This window comes from Paramisgurnus dabryanus, chromosome 14 (genome assembly GCF_030506205.2).
Source record: "Paramisgurnus dabryanus chromosome 14, PD_genome_1.1, whole genome shotgun sequence".
NCBI classification, from domain to species: Eukaryota; Metazoa; Chordata; class Actinopteri; order Cypriniformes; family Cobitidae; genus Paramisgurnus; species Paramisgurnus dabryanus.
In genome coordinates this window covers 36095638-36106562 of record NC_133350.1, presented here as the reverse complement: position 1 = coordinate 36106562, position 10925 = coordinate 36095638, and the positions used below count along the sequence as shown (strand labels likewise).

Sequence of the window (10925 nt, the reverse complement as noted above, 5' to 3'; positions counted from 1 at the left end):
ACAAGTGCAACTCACCTGCTTCATCTTTTTCAGCTCCAGTGGGTGTCTCTAAAGCAGATCCAGATGCAGGTGGTTGGAGTGTTGATCCACCTCCAACAAAGAGCATTAATTAGCACATTGGGGGAGCAAACAGGAACAATTTTAAATTTTCATAACATTGTCACAAACAACATAACACTAGATATTACATTGTTATATTACATGTTAATGTTTGATTCAGAGAACACTTTCTGTCTCGAGACCCTCAGCTGATAATTCAGAAACAATACAGGAAGTTAACAAAATAAATAAATGAGTACCGTCTACTGCTGTAACTGACGAGAGAACAATGACACGAATTCCACAGCTTTTTTGCTTATTGGTAGTTGCTCCCGAAATTCGCTCATCATTTGCGTAAAGTTAAACTTTTTTTAACTTTCTCGCGTTGCTGGACACTTTCGCTCTGAGTGCCGGAAGTTGCCAAGCTTTTATTGAAATGAACAAGATTGTTTCGCGCTGCTACTCCTGGTCGCTGGATGTCTGAATGGGACATTAGAGCTTGTTTCTTGCTAAATGTAACAAATTGTCACATTGTGTGCTCATGATGCTGTTATGTCTGGTTTTCTGTCAGGGTTGGACATGGAAGAGAGAGATGGGATAAAGACTAACAGGCAAGTTTAGTGAATTGTATAAACACAAGGTAGCTGATACCATGGGAAGCAGATCTCTGATGGAGAGCGCAGGTGAATATCATCACATATTTCTTTACTGTCACTGTAAATAACTTAAGTAACTTTCATTTTCTTTTATAGATGAATACAGGATCGAGTAGATAGGAATCCAGATGGAGTGGAAGAGAAATTGGTAATGAGTTAAGAGTTGCTGAGGAACAAGTGGTGATGATTAGTAATCAGGCGAGAGTGAACATTAAAGGCGGAGTCCATGATGTTTGAAAGCCAGTGTTGATATTTGAAATCCCCTAAACAAACACGCCCCTACCCCAATAGAATCTGGACCTTCTGTTGATAGACCCGCCCCACACATACGCAACCCGGCATTTGATTTGATTTGATTGGCTATAAGTGTGTTTTGGTAGTCGGCCCGTCTCCTTTTCCAAACCGTTTTTCAAACATCGTGGACTCCGCCTTTAAAGGCCTAGTCCACAATGTTTGAAAAACACTTTGGAAAAGGGAGTTGGGCCAATTACCAAAACACACTTGTAGCCAATCAGCAGTAAGGGCCGTGTCTACTAACCGACATCTTTGCTGGGGTTGCATATGTGTGGGGCGGGTCCAAATTCTATTGGGGTAGGGGTGTGTATGTTTAGCTGATTTTAAATATCAACATTGGCTTTCAAACATTGTGCACTCTGCCTTTTAAGCCCGGAATACACTGCAGGATTTTTACCCTCCTATAATACCTTATTACACTGTGCGACATTGACTGTTAAACTCAGGTACGACAAGCATGTAGACTGTACGATGATGACACGGAAGCTTAACGTCACCAGCATGCGCTCATAGTAAACAAATACCAGCGCGCAGGTCGTAGCAGCAAACGCACTGTGCGGTGATCATGACCAATTTCAGACACTGTCAGAAAACTATCATAGGCTATCTCTGGACGCAAGACCGGGAAAACGGCCGTCTTTGAACCTCTCTTATTATACGACAGGACAGGGGTGTCCAAAGTCGGTCCTGGAGGGCCAGCATCCTGCATTTTATAGTAATATAAAATGTTCTGTTTAATCCATAAAGCACTCATAAGCAAGCACTCAATAAGTAAGTTACCTAAAAAACATGAATAACATTCATTTATAAAAGCTTTTACGAAAAACCTAAATCAACAACTAGCACGAAGTGTCAAACAGATGCAGGTTTGATGATCCAATCAGCATTCAAAACTCCACAATAAAATGTATACTTACATGTACATCTGGTATAAGACAGACAAATTCAGTTATGAGTACTGTACCCAATTAATGTGCACACTTGTTGACTTCGATTTGATTTTCAGTTTAAATATATAAAAATCGTGCACTTAATAGTAAGGGCATTTAAAAAGCTACTCTACTAATTGAATTATCTTTGCTATTGCATCTACAGAAAATGCAGTCCTAATGATCCTAGGGCGAAAGCAAATAAATACAAACCACCTGACTTCAGTGGCCCAGTCTCTTCAGGGAAACAGCCACTTGTTACCACAAATGCGGATGGAGAGAGGAAGAAAATGGTGACTTTCCTCCAACCTTTACTGAAAATCTAGACAGGCTGGAGACAAAGGTTAACAAACTGAGTGTTTTTAACTGTCAACCCTACTTATTACTAAGGGATGTAAACATAAAATGCATTACAAATTATTATTTATGTTTAAATATTACTTTACATTTATATTTTTAAGGTGAACAAATAATCCATCAGTAGTGGACCAAACATGAAGAAAACAACATGGAAAATCTGTCCAGATGTTTGAAGAAGCAAGTAAGGAATCCAAATAAACAAATATCAGTATTTGTAGATTCAAATGTTGTAAGTTACACTATGTGACCCTGCTTGTGAAAACAAGGTTATACAGTCAAAAATCTAATTCTGAGATAAGCGTCAAAGTTTGATTTCCCCTATTAATGTCATTATGTTTTGAGCTTTGACATGGTTTCACTAAGCCAATATTTCACAGAATGTTCTTTACATTATGTTGGATGAATTTATGTAAAATCGGTAAATTACAAAAAGACTTAAGCTGGGTTTTCACAGGCGCACAGACACACACACACACACATGCACATGCATGGTCTTATCATTACAGCATAATCAGATACAACTGAGTATCGTTTACAAATGAGGATTTAATACAAATAGCAACCATAATACCGAAGACAAACAGTTTTAATTAAGCGATTATATTTTAGAAACCCAAGACTCGGTTAAATGAACGATCAAGCCAAATTAACCACAGACAGTGGACATATCTAACTAGCTTCAGTAGCTAATCACATAATTGCCAGTTATCAACGCAATTTCTAGTTATTATTTAACTGATCCCGCACCAAACAGTTTACTATTTAAATTAATGATTATACCTTAAGCAAATGTTCCTGAAATCATGTTCATCAATAACGCTCTTCTTGGCATTGCTCATATGGTGTTGTTAGCAATAGCATACTTTTTTGCATACTGGCATGAACTTGACGCAAAGACGCACTTATCAGGGACTATACATAAACTTCCGGAATACTTTTATCCTTGTTCGACAACCAATTTAAAATTATAATAACTATAATTACAATGATAAATAAAAAGTATAAAATAATAAAGTTTATGAAATGGATTGTCGTAAACAATTTTTGTAATGGTTTCTTTTAGAATGCACCTTCAGCTATACAGAACCTCGTCCTTCAGTCTTCTGCAGCAGACGCGGAAAAATCAGTTCAAGATTTCTTACTTGGCCTCAGGAAGTGGTTGATTTAAAAATGTTGTGGCTTTGTTGTTTATTGTGGATATGTTGGATTTACCGTATATATGCTTATTTGTAAAGTGTATTATATTTTGTGTTATGTGTTTATATGTTTTACATACTCTCGTGTAACGTGATGCAATACATTTTTTCTTTGTTTAATTTTTAATAAATGTATTTCATAAAATCAACAACTCTCTGTTTTATCATAAGTTGAAAATAGTGTTTAAATTCTTATCGATGACATTTGGTAATAGCATGCTGAATGTGTGAGAGTGAGAACATCTGGGAAAGAGCGGCTTACCGTCTTTCTAAGCTCTTCTAAAGATCTGGGAAAGAGCGGCTCCGCATCTTTTAAAGCTCTTCTAAAGATCTGGGAAAGAGCGGCTTGCCGTTCTAACATCTTGTAAAGATCTGGGAAACGGCGGCTCGCCATCGTTCTAAATAACATACATCTTGTAAAGATCTGCTGGGTGTCTTGCAAACAGCTGGGTCGGACGTCTCGGCGACGCCTTCCAGATGAGCAAACGCCCTAAATAATACGTCTTCCAGACGAAAAACAAGACATCGCGCAGACATCTCCGCGACGTACGTGTGCTATCTGGGTAGTTCTCACGTACCGAAGCTTCCTAAGCAAACGTTTAACACTCTGGGGTCGACGGTGGCGCGGGCGCCGCAAACTCTTTATTTTTCAATCACTCCGCAAAGAGACTTAAATTACTCTGCTGATTTTTGACATACAGATATGATTTATACATCATTTAAAACGTTAAAGTGTCTAGTTTTTTTCTGTCCACTCCCAATAAAAACAGAATGTTGTGCTTTTCGCCAAATTAAGAAAATAAACATGATGCACGTTCTGTTCTCCCTCAGTGAAGTCCTTTCAGAAACGCGTCAGAAAAATAAACTGTAACTTAACGAATACTTGTCGTAGAAACAAAAGATAAATGTCTACATAATGCTTGGAATGTCTCCTTTTAAATGATGTAAGTGATATTGAAAACAGATATTGTCATTCGGTGTAAACTGTATGAGAAGGAGGAGAAGTACCGTATTTCGCCATTTACCTCATTATCTGTAATGAGATCGGATCGCCACACCCCTGCGCCATTGAAGTGATCGAGCAGAAACATCCATATGCATGACTCGTGCCTCCTGCAGTCAATGGATATGCAATCCACAATCCAGTCTCTCCATTCCTTGTTGTTCCATCCGATTGCACCAAACATGACATCTAAATCCTTATTTACTTGCGTATGTGTGTCAGTATCTCCAGACGCAAGTGTTTTCTTTGTTCTTCCGTCAAACAGTTCACGCGATTGGAACGCACATACACAAACACGCGAGTCAGGAAACTCGACGCGCTTTTTGGTATTCTTATAAAATTCGTGATTACAAACAGTACAATCCTTATTTAGTTGTGTCTAAGCGCATATCTCTGCACAGCAAGTTTATTAAACACAGGATCACTCGCATGTGCACACATTCACTGCTTTCATGATCAACACGTGAGGTAATGGCGGCGGCTGTAAACAAACATTGATAAGTTTACCACGCGTGTCCCTTGTTGTGTTTTTTACTATAATGATTACAAAAACACAAATAAGAGTCCAGACAACGATAGGCAGTTGTTCTTTTGAGCTTTTTACTGCACAAAAGTAAACCTCTCGCTGGCCAACCAAACACTAACCCTGTGTTGAAGTGTGTTCATTTTACGATGGCCAAACAGTATCTTTACCATGATTAGGCTACTATGGTTTTTAAAAGGTAACTTATACTTGTGAAATTAATAGAAAATATTTCAATATAAATATATATAAATATATATAATGTGGGTGTGTGTATTTACATTATATTGAAAAGTAAACCTTATCATGGTTTTACTACAGAGAAAGTTACATTCCTGTTGAACATCCCCACAAGGCTCATTATGTGGCTCATTATTCAACTCTTTTGACTGTCAGCTGTCAATCACTGATTATTCAGGAGCTTTCCCGCCTCCACGCATACAGCCTTTCCTAAGCAAAAGTGTCTTAGAAATTGTAAATCGATATCTTGCTTTATGTGATGGAGTAGGCCATATGATTTTCACATCATTTTGAAGAAAAAACTCTAGACTACTAGATCCAGTTTGGAAAGTCTTGGGAAAACATGTTTAGAATGAGTTTTGTGGAGTTATATCAGTGACTTAAAAATTTAGCTTTTTCAAAAACCACGCATAAACATTTTTCTCTCAAAAATACAAACATGTACATGTTGATTATATGATATTGTAGCCCAGTTTGTGATGAACACATTGTTATGAGACTTTTGCCATTAATATGTTTTTAAGCAACTGAAAAAAGCACAAATGTCAGTGCATGTCAAAACTTCCCCAGGGCCCTAAAAACCCCTTAGACCCCAGAGGGTTAAACAGGCAAATCTTTACTAATCGATTGCATATTTGAATATTATACATATATATTCTCGACTGAACTAATCTTAAAACTACACCTTGTGACCAAGAAACGGCTATTCCGTCCATTGTGTTTTTATGAGAGTCAAAACAGCCGAGTGTTACCTGTCATTCTGGCCTGCAAATCCGTGGCAGAGGAAAGTAGTTCCCAAACAAAGAGGCTTTTAAAATAACTCTGTTGTTGTTTTCTAGTTTTCATTTTTCAAACGTGTGCTGTCAAACTGTTGTATAAAAGCAATATCGCTCTCGGAGTCGTGTGGTATTTGTTTACGTTATATCGTAATAGCTGTGATTGCCTCCGGCATATTTTATTATTATAAACGGCGTATTTTAAGTTTATACAAATATTTAATGTACTAAAAGGTACTGTATTACGTGAAATATTACTTTCTGTGCAAATAGACCAACTGAGAAAAACTCCAAGGCTGAAATATCCAACTTCAGTTCCCACAGTAAACCTGACTGGAAACTCTGAGTCCTTTTAGCACCAGGGAAAAGATGAATTTTCGCGCATGCGCTAAGCACCAACCTATTTTTTTAAAATTGAATTTAATTAATTGACATGACTTGGATTTAAAACACATGTAATTCGCTTAAAACCTATTAATATATATTAATTAAAACCAAAAACTTAAATAGTTAAAATTAGCTAAATTGAATTATGCTTCATTTTATTGGGGCCATAATAAAAAAATTTTCAGTGCAGTGTCTACTCGAGAGATTTAATCGCTTAAACGATGAAACAAGAGTTTACAAACACACTTGAAACAGATGGACTCCCAACCTCCGCCATTTCAGCTTTCTTCTGAGCTCCCCAAAATTAAAATGCTGCATGCATTTAAAATTCTCATGTTGTGCTGTCACAAAGCAATAGGCTACTGTCCGTTATTTGTCCCAATTTCGCAATAAACTAATTTAAATGATTTCTGTCTGAAATAAATATAAACTCGCAAGTGTGCCTCATGCTGTTTTCTGGAGGAATTGACAGACGAGTTAATGTCTCTGTCTGAGCGTGTGGATTATTTTCACCTCAGTGACGGTAAGAACATTTAGTAGCCTAATCTTTAGGTTTTTTTTATTCTTTTCAAATTATTATTTTTTAACAGTGGTAAGGATACATACTCAAATTGACAGCTGGTCCGCCCAGTCAAAAGAAACTCAAAATATTTTATTGGGAAAGCAGAAGAAATCATGCATAAATGATAATAAATTATAGTCTCTTTAATACTAATCACTCAAATTCGCAAGATGTTAAAGTAAGCTTATGCACAGACAATGACGCACACACATACTCAAATGGACACACACTCATAAGCAGAAGCACGGAGATGCGCGATTCTAAAGCATGCAAACAAAAAATTATCTCGAAATACCACATTCTTGGCACCTATCCTATTCATAAAAACATTCAGTTATGTCTTAAAGTGAGTGCAAACAGTTCATAAAGACGTCAAATCTTTGTGTTGGTCTGAAAGTAGCAGTTCTTATCTGCTTGTGTTTCTGTGATTTATATTAATTAAACAACAGAAAACAAAGGAAACTCACTTCTGTATCAAAAAGATTAATTATATTTAATTTATATAATAAAGAAGTCAGTGTTGATGTTTATTTGATTCTATTTATGTACCTAAATACTACTGTTAGATCTTACTTTATTTGTAACTTTGTTCTTTTCAATTTTTATATGCTCATCATTTCTTAATTTGTTCTTATTTTATTTTCCCAGCCCCAGTTTTGCTAATCTGAAAATTATTCGATCTATGATTTAAAAAATGCAATGTAATCCATTTAACCAATACTATAATTATTTAATTTGAGAGTAGGCATTGAGGTCCACCCTATTTCACCCCTATTCTGTTTAATATTTCTAGCCTTGCAGTGTTTCACACTAATTTGAGGGGTAAAAAACTTTTAGAGTTTGAATTAAGGGTAATTTGGGGTTTCTTTGATTAAAAGAAAATCAGATGATTGTTGATCCAGGATCACATACTTTGTCAAATCACAGCGACCCTATAATAATGGGGGGTGGGGTTTGGCCGGGGGGTAGGGCTTAGCTAGGGGACCCCCCATATAATAAGCTTATCCTACACTACACATGGAATAATATGGATTTTTTCCAGAAAACTTTCAGCACTTTTAATGACCTGTTGTATGTATGTTTTCAAAAACTTCCCAGGGCCTTGAATCCCCCCCCAGATTCACAAACTTTCAAGGATTTCAAGGACCCATGGGAACCCTGAGACTCTGCACAATTTGGTTTAGGGAGAACGAGGAAAATGCACTGCCGGCGCATATTTTTGAAAATCGACGCACTGACTCCCTTACAAGGACTAGAGTCCCGCCCCCGACCAGTGGGCTTAACGCCACAAATCTATACCCACCGAGCTTCACCGAAATCCGGTCGAGCAAGGGAGTAAGGGGGAGACGGGGACAAGACTGCGCCAGCCATCTGCCTAGTGCATGTCTGGGCTTCACAGTACTCCCTTACACGACACCCTCCTCCTCGGAAACCTGGAGGAGGAGGGCCGAGCAAGTGATAACATTATGCCATACATACCTTTCATTCACTCCTCTGCGCTTGGCAATTTATAGCCCAATTTGGGGTTTTATTAGTCTAGTTTTGAAGTTTTGGCCTTGTATTGTGGATTATATGTGCACAAAGTAGCGTTTTATTATTTTTCCTTATATGTAGCCTTTTCTATTTTATACGTGACATTTGTTTTTGAAAGTTTATGCCCAACTCATGGTTTGCTTGCATGTATGTAAACGAGTAAGGAGAGATTAAACATATTTCTTAAGAATATTAATAACATTTACCATGCTTTGAAGTGTTGACGAAAATGAGGATTTAGTTTATTTATTTATAAGGTTGTACAAACAAGCTATTGTGAGATGAGTACCATTACTAAAACAAATTATGTGAATGCCTTGTGTTAGAATCTAATTCTAAGCAGGTCTAGAAGTTTTTTTTTGTTGAATCTGTAGTATAGAGATGAGGTCTGAGGTGAGCAGCAGAGAGTTCTGATATATATCAGGGGCTATGAATGACACTGACACCAAATGCCGTTCAGACATAGACCCTATATATATCAGAACTCTCTGCCGCTCACCTCAGACCTCATCTCTATACTACAGATTCAACAAAAATCTCATACTTCTAGACCTGCTTAGAATTATATTCTAACAGTTGGGCGCTCGTCCGGCAACACAGGGGTGAACCTCCTCCCGACAGAACCAAAGACACCGCAGATCCGGGAGGACCTACAGAAAGGGGTAAGTGTTGCGATATTTCTAATAAATTTGAAATACAGCGCTTACCCCTGTAGAGTCCTAGTAGGACCTGTATCTTGTGACTCGAGACAAGACTGGTTATCCACTCGGCCCAGGTAGGGCAGGTAGCATTGATTTGCTAAAATTTTTATGAGTGAAGTCGCTCCCATAAAAGAGGAAATTTAATTGAAGATTCATTTCCCGAGGTGCTGGAGTTGATACTACCAGCACATGTAGCTTTGACTACGGAACGGAGCGAGGCAAATATACAGTTGGAGCTCACTGTATATTTGGGACAGTGGTGTTGTTGAATGATTATTGATAAAAACGCTGAATATTTTTGCATATTTGACATAGTTTACAAAAGTAATGTCCAAATTCTATTCCTAATACGATACGGACACTAATTGAGGCTGAGCGGAGGAGCACAGAAAACCCGGGTGTTTGTTGCTTGTTTGTGCTTATTGCTCTTTTCTTATTATTGCTGCTGCTATTATTTGTTTACATTGTGTTGAAGATGGGGGATTCTGCCACGGCCAGGCAAAAGCCAGATGATTTTATGTATACAAATAATAGAGGTTTTTATGTTGAACTGTACGTCAGTAAGTTAGCGGTTAGTAATTTAATAACTTTACATCAAAAAACCCCAACACAAGATGCGCCGCCATATTTTATGTCGAATAGTAGGCAACCAGCCTAAGTTTACCGTTGCCACAAATCACTGTAAAATACGTGAATGTTTTGCAATCTCAAAAGAGGTATGCACACTTCACAGGGGCAGATTTGTGCTATTTTGTTGAAAACATTGAAGAGCGATGTAACAAAAAATATAATCGATACGTGCCGCTGTCTGATTCGGGAAAACCATGTGACTGGAGGTGAGGGGACTGCAACCTCTCGTCATCCACTCACATGGGAAGATCATGAATATCATGATATGCCTTTTGATCAGCTGCGCATTTTTCTAAATAAACGGTTTGGCATTTGCCAGTATTCCTCGTTTGCATTAAACAGAAAAATAAAACCAAATGAAACTGCCTCTACATTTTGCACACGTTTTAAAGCAATGAGTTTATTCTAGACTACCGATTGACAAAGTCTTGAGTGCGCTGTTACAAATATGCTGATGAATAATATGAATCCTAGGCAAGCCCAAATCATAAGGTTACAACCACTAATGTATTGGACATGAATGTGAGTAGACTGATTTGTGAGTTTGATGCATCCGGTGACTTTTTCTGATTAACCCCCTGGGGTCCAAAAACACGGCGCAGCGTTCTGATGCATTTTTTCCTGTTTCCTGTGAAATCCACTTAAAATACTCCGTCATTCATAATCATACACATACATGTAATACATCATTTGAAACTGTGATGTGTCTACTTTAATGTGGGTGCCTTCATAATAAAAACAAAACCGTGTGCTTTTGGCAAATAAAGAAAATAAACAGGGAGTGCATTCAGACATCTCTGTCTGCTTGACCATCTTCCTCAAACACGTTACAAACATGAACTGATAACTCCGCCAATACTTGTCACACGAACATGATACATATGTCATCGGGTGACGATCTGTAAGGGCAGAACCAAAAGTAGGGAAGATGGGTTCCGCCCGGAAGACTAACTCCGAACACCGGAATTTCCGGGGTTTCCCCGAAGGCAAATCAAGCCGTATTACGCACAGGTGTGGGCCATAAGTGAAGCGATCGCTGATAGGTCATTGAAGGGGAGAAGCAGAGTATAACAACGCCTTTGAAAACTCAAACGGC

The 10925-nt window shown here is 37.9% G+C and overlaps 1 protein-coding gene and 1 long non-coding RNA gene across 4 annotated transcripts in view; both read left to right on the top strand.

Moving 5' to 3' along the window:
* Positions 1-10925, top strand: part of LOC135758196 (uncharacterized) — a 118307-nt gene that overhangs the window by 72287 nt on the left and 35095 nt on the right. The gene's annotated exons all lie outside the window — the stretch shown is intronic.
* On the top strand, positions 290-3464 carry LOC135758147 (uncharacterized). The gene is made up of 5 exons (XR_010536451.2): positions 290-722; positions 792-843; positions 2085-2261; positions 2380-2459; positions 3342-3464. It is a non-coding gene; the product is annotated as an uncharacterized lncRNA (long non-coding RNA).